The 15,028-nt window shown below is 41.5% G+C and overlaps 1 long non-coding RNA gene across 1 annotated transcript; it reads left to right on the top strand.

Moving 5' to 3' along the window:
* The first annotated feature begins 5,388 nt into the window (after window positions 1-5,388).
* On the top strand, window positions 5,389-11,371 carry LOC116984206. Its single transcript, XR_004414919.1, has 2 exons — window positions 5,389-5,529; window positions 11,251-11,371. It is a non-coding gene; the product is annotated as an uncharacterized LOC116984206 (long non-coding RNA).
* Window positions 11,372-15,028: the final 3,657 nt, after the last annotated feature.

The raw sequence follows: 15,028 nt of genomic DNA, 5'->3' as shown, positions 1-15,028 counted from the left end.
TTTTTAATTGATTTTTTTTCTGGTGCAACTGGAATTGTGCTGGTTCTGTGCTGTATCTCAGAACTAAAAGGGTGTTTCCACTAATGGGAGAGTCTCGAACCAGAGGGCACAGTGTCAGAATAAAAGGATGCATCTTTACTAAAGCGATGATACAATAAACTTGTCACAACTGAAATTGAATCTGGCTAATGTAAAAGCAAAGACCTGTAGATGCTGGTTTATACAAAAGGTAGACACATTGCTGGAGTAACTCAGTGGGTCAGGCAGCATCTCTGGACAAACAAGGGATTTGGGGATGGAACAGAAGGGTTCTTACCCAAAGTATCAACCATCCTTCTCCTCCAGAGATGCTGTCTGACCTGCTGAGTTACTCTGGCACTCTGAAATGTCACCTATCCATGTCCTCCACAGATGCTGCCTGACCTGCTGAATTACTCCGGCACTCTGTTGATCAGTGATAATTGTTAATGATTGATGCACAGTGTGGAACAAGGAGCTGGAACAGATGCAGGGATAATGTAGAATATGGGGTTGAAGGGACCTGAGGGGCATTCTTAGAAACATAGAAATTAGGCGCAGGAGTAGGCCATTTGGCCCTTCGAGCACTGCACCGCCATTCAATATGATCATGGCTGATCATCCAACTCGGTATCCTGTACCTTTCCATACCCCCTGATCCCTTTAGCCACAAGGGCCACATCTAACTCACTCTTAAATATAGCCAATGAACTGGCCTCAACTACCTTCTGTGGCAGAGAATTCCACAGATTCACCGCTCTCTGTGTGAAAAATGTTTTCCTCATCTCGGTCCTAAAAGATTTCCCCCTTATCCTTAAACTGTGACCCCTTGTTCTGGACTTCCCCAACATCGGGAACAATCTTCCTGCATCTAGCCTGTCCAACCCCTTAAAAATTTTGTACGTTTCTATAAGACCCCCCCCCCCCTCAATCTTCTAAATTCTAGCGAGTACAAGCCGAGTCTATCCAGTCTTTCTTCATATGAAAGTCCTGACATCCCAGGAATCGGTCTGGTGAACCTTCTCTGCACTCCCTCTATGGCAAGAATGTATTTTTTCAGATTAGGAGACCAAAACTGTATGCAATACTCCAGGTGTGGTCTCACCAAGACCCTGTACAACTGCAGTAGAACCTCCCTGCTCCTATAACCATATAACAATTACAGCACGGAAACAGGCCATCTCGGCCCTACAAGTCCGTGCCGAACAATTTTTTTCCCTTAGTCCCACCTGCCTGCACTCATGCCATAACCCTCCATTCCCTTCTCATCCATATGCCTATCCAATGTATTCTTAAATGATACCAACGAACCTGCCGCCACCACTTCCACTGGAAGCTCATTCCACACCGCTATCACTCTCTGAGTAAAGAAGTTCCCCCTCATGTTACCCCTAAACTTCTGTCCCTTAATTCTGAAGTCATGTCCTCTTGTTTGAATCTTCCCTATTCTCAAAGGGAAAAGCTTGATCACATCAACTCTGTCTATCCCTCTCATCATTTTAAAGACCTCTATCAAGTCCCCCCTTAACCTTCTGCGCTCCAGAGAATAAAGACCTAACTTATTCAACCTATCTCTGTAACTTAGTTGTTGAAACCCAGGCAACATTCTAGTAAATCTCCTCTGTACTCTCTCTATTTTGTTGACATCCTTCCTATAATTGGGCGACCAAATCCTTTTGCTATGAATGCTAACATACCCTCGCTTTCTTCACTGCCTGCTGCACCTGCATGCCTACTTTCAATGACTGGTGTACCATGACACCCAGGTCTCGTTGCATCTCCCCTTTTCCTAATCGGCCACCATTCAGATAATAGTCTACTTTCCTGTTTTTGCCACCAAAGTGGATAACCTCACATTTCTCCACATTATACTGCATCTGCCATGCGTTTGCCCACTCACCCAGCCTATCCAAGTCACCTTGCAGCCTCCTAGCATCCTCCTCACAGCTAACGCTGCCCCCCAGCTTCGTGTCATCCGTAAACCTGGAGATGTTGCGTTCAATTCCCTCGTCCAAATCATTAATATATATTGTAAATAGCTGGGGTCCCAGCACTGAGCCTTGCAGTACCCCTGATAGTCACTGCCTGCCATTGTGAAAAGGACCCGTTTACTCCTACTCTTTGCCTCCTGTCTGCCAGCTAGTTCTCTATCCACATCAATACTGAACCCCCAATACCGTGTGCTTTAAGTTTGTATACTAATCTCTTATGTGGGACCTTGTCGAAAGCCTTCTGAAAGTCCAGATATAACACATCCACTGGTTCTCCCTTATCCACTCTACTAGTTACATCCTCGAAAAATCCTATAAGATTCGTCAGACATGATTTACCTTTCATAAATCCATGCTGACTTTGTCCAATGATTTTACCACTTTCCAAATGTGCTGCTATCCCATCTTTAATAACTGATTCTAGCAGTTTCCCCACTACCGACGTTAGACTAACTGGTCTGTAATTCCCCGTTTTCTCTCTCCCTCCCTTTTTAAAAGTGGGGTTACATGAGCTACCCTCCAATCCTCAGGAGCTACTCCAGAATCTAAAGAGTTTTGAAAAATTATCACTAATGCATCCACTATTTCTGAGGCTACTTCCTTAAGTACTCTGGGATGCAGCCTATCTGGCCCTGGGGATTAATCGGCCTTTAATCCATTCAATTTACCTAACACCACTTCCCGGCTAACCTGGATTTCACTCAGTTCCTCCATCTCATTTGACCCCCGGTCCCCTGCTATTTCCGTCAGATTATTTATGTCTTCCTTAGTGAAGACAGAACCAAAGTAGTTATTCAATTGGTCTGCCATGTCTTTGTTCCCCATGATCAATTCACCTGTTTCTGATTGCAAGGGACCTACATTTGTTTTAACTAATCTTTTTCTCTTCACATATCTATAAAAACTTTTGCAGTCAGTTTTTATGTTCCCTGCCAGTTTTCTTTCATCATCTATTTTCCCTTTCCTAATTAAGCCCTTTGTCCTCCTCTGCTGGTCTCTGAATTTCTCCCAGTTCCATGGTAGGCTGCTTTTTCTGGCTAATTTGTACGCTTCATCTTTTGTTTTGATACTATCCCTGATTTCCCTTGTTATCCATGGATGCACTACCTTCCCTGATTTATTCTTTTGCCAAACTGGGATGAACAATTGTTGTAGTTCATCCATGCAGTCTTTAAATGCCTTCCATGGCATATCCACCGTCAACCCATTAAGAATCAATTGCCAGTCTATCTTGGCCAATTCACGTCTCATACCCTCAAAGTTACCTTTCTTTAAGTTCAGGACCCTTGTTTCTGAATTAACAATGTCCCTCTCCATTCTAATGAAGAACTCCACCATATTATGGTCACTCTTGCCCAAGGGGCCATGCACAACAAGACTGCTAACTAACCCTTCCTCATTACTCACTACCCAATCTAGACTAGCCTGCTCTCTCGTTGGTTCCTCTACCTGTTGGTTTAGAAAACTATCCCGCATACATTCCAAGAAATCCTCTTCCTCAGCACCCTTGCCAATTTGATTCACCCAATCTATATGTAGATTGAAGTCGCCCATTATAACTGTTTTACCTTTGTTGCACACATTTCTAATTTCCTGTTTGATGCCATCCCCAACTCCACTACTACTGTTAGGTGGCCTGTACACAACTCCCACTAGCGTTTTCTGCCCCTTAGTGTTTTGCAGCTCTACCCATATTGATTACACATCCTCCAAGCTAATGTGCTTCCTTTCTATTGCGTTAATCTCCTCTCTAACCAGCAACGCTACCCCACCACCTTTTACCTTCTGTCTATCCCTTCTGAATATTGAATATCCCTGGATGTTCAGTTCCCGGCCTTGGTCCCCCTGGAGCCATGTCTCCGTGATCCCAGCTATATCATAGTCATTAATAGCTATCTGCACATTTAACTCATCCACCTTATTACGAATGCTCCTTGCATTGAGACACAAAGCCTTCAGGCTTGTTTTTACAACACTCTTACCCCTTATACAATTATGTTGAAAAGTGGCCCTTTTTGATTTTTGCCCTGGATTTGTCTACCTGCCACTTTTACTTTTCACCTTGCTACCTATTGCTTCTACCCTCATTTTACACCCCTCTGTCTCTCCGCTCACACATTTAAGAAACCCTTTCCCTTTAACTCCATCCTCGACTATCCCATTTGACACCCCATCTTGGAAGAATAAGTCTGCTGTGGATTGGAGTAAGGATGGATGAAATTCCCCAAAGAGCTGATCCAATCTGTCTCCAATGTTTGGAGACCCTGGAAAAGGGTGCAGACAAGATTTATGAGGATATTGCCAAGTCAAACCTGTACTTTGTCCACCTATCAGATGGGCCTGCAGTGCAGCAGATCACCACATGGTGGGAGTGTTGCCCACAAACTGGCCAGGCCTGCAGTGCAGCCGATCACCACACGGTGGGAGTGTTGACCACAAATTGGAACGACCCGTTCTGTGAATTCACTGCACAGTGGGAGCTGCTGCCTACAAATTAAATATAATTTTGCTCTTTACTGAAAAATTGATCTTTACTGCTGTGTGACTTGTCTCCTTTCCCCGTAATGCACCCATTGTACAGATGCCAAAGTTTGTAAAAGCCCTGAAACCAGCGACGATTTGGGATGAAAATCAAGGTTTACAAAAAAAAAGACAAAATGCTGGAATAAATCAGCGGGTCAGGCAGCATCTGTGGAGAACATGGATAGATAACGTTTCACAGAGTGCTGGAGTAACTCAGCGGGTCAGGCAGCATCTGTGGAGAACATGGACAGGTGAGATTTGGGTTGGGAGCCTTCAGACTGATTTCTGGGTGTGGTTCCATTTACTTCATGAAGGCAGTGGCAAGAATGAATTTGTCTTCTGAATAGCTGTCCAATTGTGTTTTAATTGGGGCACTCACTTTATGAAGACTGGTTTTCAGTTGATGACTAATTGTTATGATTAAGAAGACAGTGAGGAATTTAAAATGGATCTACATTGTACTTGGTTGAGGAAAGTTAATGTGAACTAGTTAACAACTTGTGTGAAATGGTCAATGTTAACTACCCTAATCACATCTTGTTTATTATGAGTTCTTGTGAAGGACTTTCAGGTGAAGGGAATCTGTGTGCGATGTCTTTCCCTGCACTTCCCCCCCCCCACCCACCCTGGTGTGAACACTTCCCTCAACACCTTAGTCACTCTGCTCCTTCCCTCTGTATGCTCGCCTCCCAAACCAGTCTCATATTTCACTCTATCCCCTTCCACCCGTATCCCTCCCTCCAGCTTTACGTTTCACTCTTCTCATCTGTTGCACCTTTTGTCTCCTTGTCACCTCTAGCCAATGTCACAACTCATCACATAATGGGCTTTGTCTTTGTCGGTTAAAGTCGTATCTGGTTTGTCATGGTGTGTTTCTCCAGATATTTGAACTGCCTGTATGCTCCTATCTGTTTCTGTTTGTGCACAGGATTTCAATGTCCATGGTAAAGGGTACGGTATCAGGGGCAGTGTCGGGGAGAAAACTTCATGTGACATGGTAAGTTTCACGTTATGGACACAGTGTGGAAACAGGCCCTTTGACCCACCAAATCTGCATCGACCAACGATCGCCGCACATTAACACTATCCTACACACACTAGGGACAAGGTTACATTTATACCAAGTCAATTAACCTACAAACCTGCACATCTTTGGAGTGTGGGAGGAAAGTGAAGATCTCTGAGAAAACCCACTTGGTCACTGGGAGAATGTGCAAACTCCATACAGAACCTGTGTCTCTGGCGCTGTAAGGCAACAACTCTACTGCTGTGCCACTGTGCTGCCCTTCAACAAAGCTGGCATGTTGCTGTGCCAGTGAATTACAGTAGTCAATGTATTCTGCTACTCTGTAGGGTTCACTACAATCCTTTCAATGGCTGATCCTGTTTCTCTTTTTTTTTTTTTTTTAAAATATTTTTTATTGGAGATAGGTACATAACCAATTACATCATTACAGTCTTACATTTTTAAATTGATAATATTGTCAATTATTATTACATTGTCTCCAATACTTTTTGCCTTTTTTTTTTTTTTAAACTAGATAGAACTAAAGAGATAGATGAAGTAAAGAAAGAAAAGAAAGAGAAGAAAAAAAAAAAAAGAAAAAAAAAAAGGAAAAAGATAGTTAAAGATGAATGGAAAAATTTATTAAAATAAAAAAGACTTCATTCGAGATATATTCGTACATTTCAGAGTATAGTATTTCATCCATTCTTTAGCCCGCGTGCTAGTCAGGTTCCTGTGTTGAACCATTCTGACCCTTTAAGTAATCAATAAAAGGAGACCATGTTCCAACGAATAATTCCTGTTTGTCCAACAGGGAAAATCTGATTCTTTCCACGTTTAAGGTCTCCGTCATTTCTATAATCCACATTTTGATTGTGGGGGCCGTAGGGCCTTTCCAAAATTTTAGAATTAATTTTTTTCCTGTTATTAAACTATAATCAATAAAGTTTCTTTGTGTTGTTCTAAGTGTTTGATTTAATTCTAATATTCCGAGTATTATTAATTTTGGATCTGGGTCCAATTGTGTGTTGGTTACTTTAGATATTATACTAAAAATATTTACCCAGAATTTTTTAATTTTTATACAGTTTGCAAACATATGAGATAATGTAGCTTCTAAATGTTGACATTTATCACATATAGGTGAGATATGTTGAAAAATTTTATGTAGTTTTGTTTTTGAATAATGTAACCTATGTATTACTTTAAATTGTATTAGAGAATGTCTGGCGTTTAGTGAACACTGATGTATGTGTTGCAAACTTTCTTCCCAAGTATCTTTCGTTATTACTTGATTTAATTCTTTTTCCCATGTTTGTCTGTGTAAGTCCGTCGAAGGAATGTCACTGTCTAATAAGATATTATATATATAAGATATTAATTTTTCTGTATTAGGATGTTAGGACATTCATCAAGAATTTCTGAATTTCTAATTCGAAAATTTTGGGAGTTCGATTTTACATAATCTCTAAGTTGAAGATATCTGAAATAATCATTTCCTCGAAGTCCATAAGTCTGTTGCAATTCCTGAAATGTCAGAAAAGTGCCTTCCTTGTAAAGTTGTCCCATATTTTTAATTCCATAATTCTTCCATTGTGTAAAACCCCCGTCCAACCATGAAGGCTTAAACAAAGGATTATTCACAATTGGAAGAAAAAGTGATAAATTATCTAATTTTAATGTCTTTTTTAATTGTTTCCAAATTCGTATAGCACTAAATATTATAGGGTTTTCCCTATAAATTTTTTTGTTTAATTTAGACGTAGCAAATAATATCGAACCGATATCAAAAGGTAAACAATCTTCCTTTTCCATTTTTAACCAGTCTGGTTGATGATCTATTTCTTCCAACCAGAAATTCATATTTTTAATGTTAACTGCCCAGAAATAAAACAAAAAATTGGGTAAAACCAAGCCTCCATTTATTTTTGATTTACACAAATGTCTTTTGTTTATCCTATGATTCTTATAATCCCAGATAAAATCATTAACAATAGAGTCCAATTTAAAAAAAAAAGTTTTTTGCCAGATATATCGGAATTGTCTGAAAAAGATATAATATTTGCGGTAAAAAAATCATTTTTATGGCATTAATTTTGCCTACCATTGAGATAGGAAGTGTTTTCCAGTATTGAATATTCTTATGTAGTTTGTTCAGTAATGGGGGGAAATTTGCTTTAAATAATGATGTATATATCTTAGTTACATAAATACCTAGATATTTAAATTTTTCATTTACTATTTTAAATGGAAATTGTTGTATTATCTGTTTGTTATGTTCCCTTATTGGCATAATTTCACTTTTATTCCAATTTATTCTGTATCCTGAAAGTGAACCAAATTGGGTTATTAGCTTTAATAAGTTTGGAATACTAATTTCTGGTTTTGTAATGTAAATTAATACATCATCTGCGTATAGAGAAATTTTATTCACTGTGTCCTTTGTGTTATACCCATGTATTTCCGGATGCCCCCTAACTCTTTCTGCCAGTGGCTCAATAGCAAGCGCAAATAATAATGGAGATAATGGGCATCCTTGTCTACAACCCCTAGATAGGCTAAATTTAGGTGACAACCTTTGGTTTGTAAATATTCTAGCCGTGGGATTTGTATATAACAGTTTTATCCATGTACAGAATTTCTCTCCTAGCTGCATATTTTCCATCACCGAAAATAAATAAGGCCATTCGACCTGATCAAATGCTTTTTCAGCGTCAAGTGAAATTATTACTAGATCTTCATTAATAATTCTCTTGGAATATATAATATTAAATAATCTTCTTAGATTATAATATGAGTACCGTTTCTGAATAAAGCCTGTTTGGTCAGGGTGTATTAATTTATTCATCACTGTACTTAATCTATGCGCTAGTATTTTAGTTTAAATTTTCTGATCTGTATTTAAAAGTGCAATTGCTCTGTATGATCCCGGGTCTTCCAGATCTTTATCAGCTTTAGGAATAAGTGTTATTATTGATTCATTTAAAGTGTCTGGAAGTTTCTGTTGAGTATATATATACTCATACAGTCTTTGTAAACGTGGGCTAAGCAAATCATAAAATTTTTTATAAAATTCGGAACCTAAACCATCTGGTCCTACTGCTTTACCATTTTTTAAAGAGCCAATAGACTCCTCAATATCCTTTATCGTAATCTCCCTTTCTAATAATTCTCTATCGTTTGAATCTAAACCTTTTAAATTACATTTTATTAAAAAATCTGCTATTCCTTCTGATTGTGCTACGGTTTTAGTTGAATAAAGGTTATGATAGTATTGGAGAAATCTATCATTTATGTCCTTGGGCATTTTTAATAATTCTCCTGTCTCTGTTCTAATTTTATGAATTGTTTTATCCCCTTCCATTTTTCGTAACTGACGTGCTAATAATTTTTGTGGTTTGTCTCCAAATTCAAAATGTAGTTGTTTGGTTTTTTGATAAAGTTTTATTACTTGTTCTGAATACATTTTATTTAATTTATATTTCAATACCGCAATTTTATTATGTTTTAACGTAGATGGCATTCTCGCATTTTCTATATCTAGTTGCTTGATTTCAATTTCCAATGTTTGTTGCTTAATCCTGTTCTCTTTATTATAAAATGCTTGAGCAGAAATTAATGTACCTCGAACATACGCTTTAAACGTTTCCCACATAAGAGAAGTAGGTGTGTCAGGGTTGTCATTTACCTCGAAAAATATTTGAATCTGTTTAATAATATATTCCTGGCATGATCTTTCGTTCAAAATTTGTGGGTTAAATCTCCAATATGCTTGTTTCTCGGACATTCCATTTAATTTAATCATGAATGTTACAGGTGCGTGATCTGAGATTATAATGTTATGGTATTTTGAATTATAAATAAATGGGATAAACTGATCCTGTTTCTCATGACATGTAATTGCAATTGGAATCTCTTCCTCTCTAGGTGTCCAGTGTGAAGGAGGATGTCGACAGACTTCAAATCACTAACGTGACATTGTTTTGTTTTGTGTATAACTTGTTCTATGTGAATATGGTTATGGAGTTGGTACAAAGGTAAGGCCCCTGTTTAGAACCTTCTCTTGGGCTTCAGTGTGGATGAAGGTTTGGGAAAGATTAACAATTGTTTTCTCTAATTGGGCTCAGCCTGTCTTGGCTTGGGGCCCACTTTAGTTTAAAGATTACATTCCCCCTCATTAGGGTTTATTCACTAAAGTTGTGGTCTGGGCCTACTTGAAGGAGTTTAACAGGGACCACTGGTATGTAGTTGTCTCTATTTAGTAGTGAGTTTCTGCCTGTACCTGGGGCTGTTGGTCAGGGTGGGGACAGTGAGGGGGATGTATGGGAGGTGAGATATTGGTTCCACATGCCAATGTGGTCGATTCCCCTCCACCAGCATGATACCAGTGATCACCTTCTCCTGTCATCACTTGACTGGATGGCGCTGCCTTCTGTCTCTGCGCTTTGCCTGGTGTGTACTTGTGCTTGAGGATATGGTGACCTGAAGTCTCGTCCAATCTGAGGTCTTGGCTGGGGAATGGCCACTTTGGTCTGGCCCATGAGATCATTATCCTTGTCCAAATCCACTTGTCTTCATTAGGCTCCCCACTTCCTCATTGTCTTGGCCTTCATCCTAACAGGGATTTATTCCGGGTTTTGGCCATGCCATGGAACAAATAAACAGTGCTGGCAGAATTCAGCAGGTAAGGCAACATCTGTGGAGGAAATGGACAGATGACATCAGCTTGGAAGCCTTCAGACTGGAGTAGTGGGAGAAGGTTGGAAAAGGGAAGGGGGCAAAGCTTGGCAAGTGATGGGTGGATGCAGGTGATGGGCAGATGGTGGAGAAAAGGACAAAGGCTAGAGGTGAAAAGATGACAAAACATTCCAGAGGTGTGAAATGTAAAGTTGGAGCGAGGTATGAGGGAGTAATGGGATGGGTATGTGGGTGTAATGGGCATCCGGGTGCAATGGGCCGGGTATCCGGGTGCAATGAGCCGGGTATCTGGGTGCAATGGGCCTCCGGGTGCAATGGGCCGAGTATCCGGGTGTAATGGGCCGGGTGCAATGGGACGGGTATCCGGGTGTAATGGGACCAGAAGGGATAAAAGGGAATGTGATTTGGGCATGAGTGTACTGATGAAGGGACACCCCCTCTTTCCCTACACTCCCCACCCTGGTGCACCTCACTCAACACTCCGGTCACCCTACTCCTTTCTCCTCTAATGTACGCTCATCGCTGTCCCACATTCCCCTCTTTCCCAGACCCCTCTCTCTGGCTTTGCATGTCACACCTCTTCTTGTCTGACACTTGTCTCTAGATTTTCTCATTACTCCCCTATCTGCTAATCGGCCCCCAACTGTATCCAGCATCACTCACCAGGCTTTGTCCTGCTCCCATCTCTTTCCAGCTTTCTCTCAACTCCATCAGTTTGAAGAAAGGTCCTGATCTGAAACATCTGTCCATTCCTTTGCAGTCGGGCAGATGGTGCCTGACCCACTGAGTACCTCCAGCACTTTCTGACCTAGTTATTCCTTGGTTAAAGTTATCTGAGGGAAAGTGAGTTTAATAGTCATGGCTCTTGAGTCTCATTACAATTTACTAATCCTGCCCCTTCCATTCACCCTACTGTAGTTCTTTAGAGTTGGGCTAAATCTATATTTGGTTTGGTGAGTGCCTGCATTGCTGAAATCTGTTTGCTCTGAATAATTTGTATTTGTTTCCACCCAGGATCTCCAAGGACTGGACCTGTGTTGCTGGAAGTGTCTGCTGGGGTTAGACTGTCTCTTCCCGTTCTGCCAAATGTTGGCGTAAGATGGAATAAACTTCTTCCCCATTGCTGTTCTCCTGATACACAAGTCTCATTTAATGTTTTTGTCGGTTAAAGTAGAGTCTGGTCTGTTGCGGTCTGGTTTCCTCTGATATTGTGAACTGCTGCACGCCATGTAATGTTCCTGCAACCTTATCCAGTCTATCTGGATTTGATCTTCATGGAGATGGTGTGAAGGTAAGGCCCCCTATTTCAATCCCTCTTTTGGTTTCAGTGGGGATAAGATTTTGAAAGATTAACAATGGTGTTTCCTATTTATTTTTGGTCAAGGGTTATATAATTCAGGATGCTGGATCTTTAGCAATAAAAGCAGAGTTGGAGGAACTCAATGGATCAGGCAGCATCTGTAGGTTGGCTCAGATTTGTAGGTTAATTGGTTTTAGTAAACTGTCTAGTGTGTAGAATAATGCTAGTGTATGGGGTAATCGCTGGATTGTGCGGACTCGCTGGGCCAGACGGCCGGTTTCCACGCTATCTCTAATTATTTTTTATTCACGGTTCTTTCAATTCAGGGCGCAGGAATATTGAGCATAAACAACAGTGCTGGAGGAACTTGGTGGGTCAGGCAGTATCTGAAGAAATGGACAGATGACTAATCAGGTCGGGAGCCTTCAGACTGAAATACGGGAGAAAGCTGGAAATGAGGTGGGGGTGGGGCACTGCCTGACAGGTGATGGGTGGATACAGGTGAGTGGGTGATGGGCAGATGGGTGGAGTAAGTGACAAAGGCTGAAGGTGAAAGTGATAAAACGTGTGGGATAAGGACAAGAACTGTGAAATGTAAAGCCAGAGGGAGGTGGGTTGGGAAGGTACAAGGGAAATATGGGACTGGGAGATGAGTACTTCCCTTCACCCCCCCCCCCCCCAAACACTCTGGTGTGCTAATTAACTAATTGACTGACTAACAAACTGACTAACAAACTGACTAACAAATTAACTCAGTAACTAACTCGCTAACTAACCAACTATCACTGTCCCTTTCCCTTCCTCTGTACGCTCATCTCTCAAACAGTCCCATATTTCACTTTTACAGGGGTTGGACAGGCTAGATGCAGGAAGACTGTTCCCGATGTTGGGTAAGTCCAGAACTAGGGGTCAGTTTAAGGATAAGGGGGAAATCTTTTAGGACCGAGATGAGAAAAACATTTTTTTTCACACAGAGTGGTGAATCTGTGGAATTCTCTGCCACAGAAGGTAGTTGAGGCCACAGTTCATTGGCTATATTTAAAAGGGAGTTAGATGTGGCCCTTGTGGCTAAAGGGATCAGGGGGTATGGAGAGAAGGCGGGTACAGGATACTGAGTTGGATGATCAACCATGATCATATTGAATGGCGGTGCAGGCTCGAAGGGCCGAATGGTCTACTCCTGCATCTATTGTCTGTTTCCCACTCTCTCTTCCACCCATATCTCTCCTAGTTATTTGGCATTTTGTCCCTTTCACCTTGAGCCTTTGGCACTCACTCCATCCATATGCTAATCACGCCTCGCGTTGAGTATAGAAGTTGGGATGTAATGTTAAAATTGTACAAGGCATTGGTGAGGCCAATTCTGGAGTATGGTGTACAATGTTGGTCGCCAAATTATAGGAAAGATGTCAACAAAATAGAGAGAGTACAGAGGAGATTTACTAGAATGTTGCCTGGTTTCAGCAACTAAGTTACAGAGAAAGGTTGAACAAGTTAGGTCTTTATTCTTTGGAGCGCAGAAGGTTAAGGGGGGACTTGATCGAGGTTTTTAAAATGATGAGAGGGATAGACAGAGTTGACGTGGATAAGCTTTTCCCATTGAGAGTAGGGAAGATTCAAACAAGAGGACATGACTTGAGAATTAATGGACAGAAGTTTAGGGGTAACATGAGGGGGAACTTCTTTACTCAGAGTGGTAGCTGTGTGGAATGAGCTTCCAGTGGAAGTGGTGGAGGCAGTTTCGATTTTATCATTTAAAAATACATTGGATAGGTATATGGATGGGAAAGGAATGGAGGGTTATGGTCTGAGTGCAGGTAGATGGGACTAGGTGAGAGTAAGTGTTTGGCACGGACTAGAAGGGCCGAGATGGCCTGTTTCCGTGCTGTAATTGTTATATGGTGCCACCTATTTACTTGCTGGCTATGTCCTGTGTGCCTCTGCCTCTTTTCACTCTTTCATCAGTCTGAGGAAGGTTGCTGGCCTAAGATGTCATCTGTCCATTCCACTTGCAGTCAGGCAGATTGTGCCTGAACTGCTGAATGCCTCCAGCACTGTCTTTAGACAGAGCCATGTTCCCTGGTTAATGTAATTGTAGTTGGCTCCTGTTCCTCCTAATTTGAGGAAGGACATCCTTGTGATTGAGGCAGTGCAGCGTAGGTTCACGAGGTTGATCCCTGGGATGGTGCGACTGTCATATGAGGAAAGGTTGAAAAGACTAGGCTTGTATTCACTGGAGTTTAGAAGGATGAGGGAGATCTTATAGAAACCTATAAAAGGACTGGACAAGCTAGATGCAGGAAAAATGTCCCCAATGTTGGGTGAGTCCAGAATCAAGGGCCACAGTCTTAGAATAAAGGGGAGGTCATTTAAGACTGAGGTGAGAAAAAACGTTTTCACCCAGAGAGTTGTGAATCTGTGGCATTCCCTGCCACAGAGGGCAGTGGAGGCCAAATCACTGGATAGATTTAAGGGAGAGTTAGATAGAGCTCTAGGGGCTAGTGGAGTTGATGGATATGGGGAGAAGGCAGGCACGGGTTATTGATTGGGGACGATCGGCCATGATCACAATGAATGGTGGTGCTGGATCGAAGGGCCGAATGGCCTCCTCCTGCACCTATTTTCTATGTTTCTATGTTACAGGGAAAGTAGAGTTTAATATTTGTGGTGTATTCATTTGACTGTTTTGTACATCTTTGTCGGCTCTCGGGATCTGGTCTTTCTGGAGATTACTTTAAGGTAAGGCCCCTTTTTCAAAACCTCTCTTGGGTTTCAGTGTTTGGGGAAAGATTGGGCAGCACAGTGGTAGAGTTGCTGCCTCACAGTGCCGGAGACCTGGGTTCAATCCTGACAACATGTGTTGTCTGTATAGTTTGTATGCTCTGCCTGTGACCATGTGGGTTTTCTCCAGGTGTTCTGGCTTCCAACACCAAAGACATGCAGATTTGCAGGTTAATTGGTTTTAGTAAACCGTCCCTAGTGTGTAGGATAGTGCTAGCGTCGGGATGATTGCTGGATTGTGCTGACTTAGTAGACCAGAGGTCCCGTTTCCACACTTTAGTTTGTCTTAATGTATTTATTTTAGTACAATGTGAAGAAGGGTCATGTTCTGAAACGTCACCTATAAATGTTCTCCAGAGATGCTGCCTGACCTGCTGAGTTACTCCAGCACTCTGTGAAACGTCACCTATCCATGTTCTCCACACACAGATGCTGCCTGACCCGCTGAGTTACTCCAGCACTGTGAAACGTCACCTATCCATGTTTTCCACACACAGATGCTGCCTGACCCGCTGAGTTACTCCAGCACTGTCTTTATTTTATTTTTTTGTAAACCAGCATCTGCAGTTCCTTGGTTTTCATCCCAAATCTTCCCTGGTTTCAGGGCTTTTACAAACTTTGGCATCTGTACAATGGGTGCTTTATGGGAAATGAAACTGGTCTAATTTGTAGACAGCACTCGCAATGTGCAGTGAATTTGTCACTCCAATT

Source organism: Amblyraja radiata, chromosome 19 (genome assembly GCF_010909765.2).
Source record: "Amblyraja radiata isolate CabotCenter1 chromosome 19, sAmbRad1.1.pri, whole genome shotgun sequence".
Classification (NCBI taxonomy): Eukaryota; Metazoa; Chordata; class Chondrichthyes; order Rajiformes; family Rajidae; genus Amblyraja; species Amblyraja radiata.
This window is presented reverse-complemented; position numbering and strand designations above follow the sequence as displayed.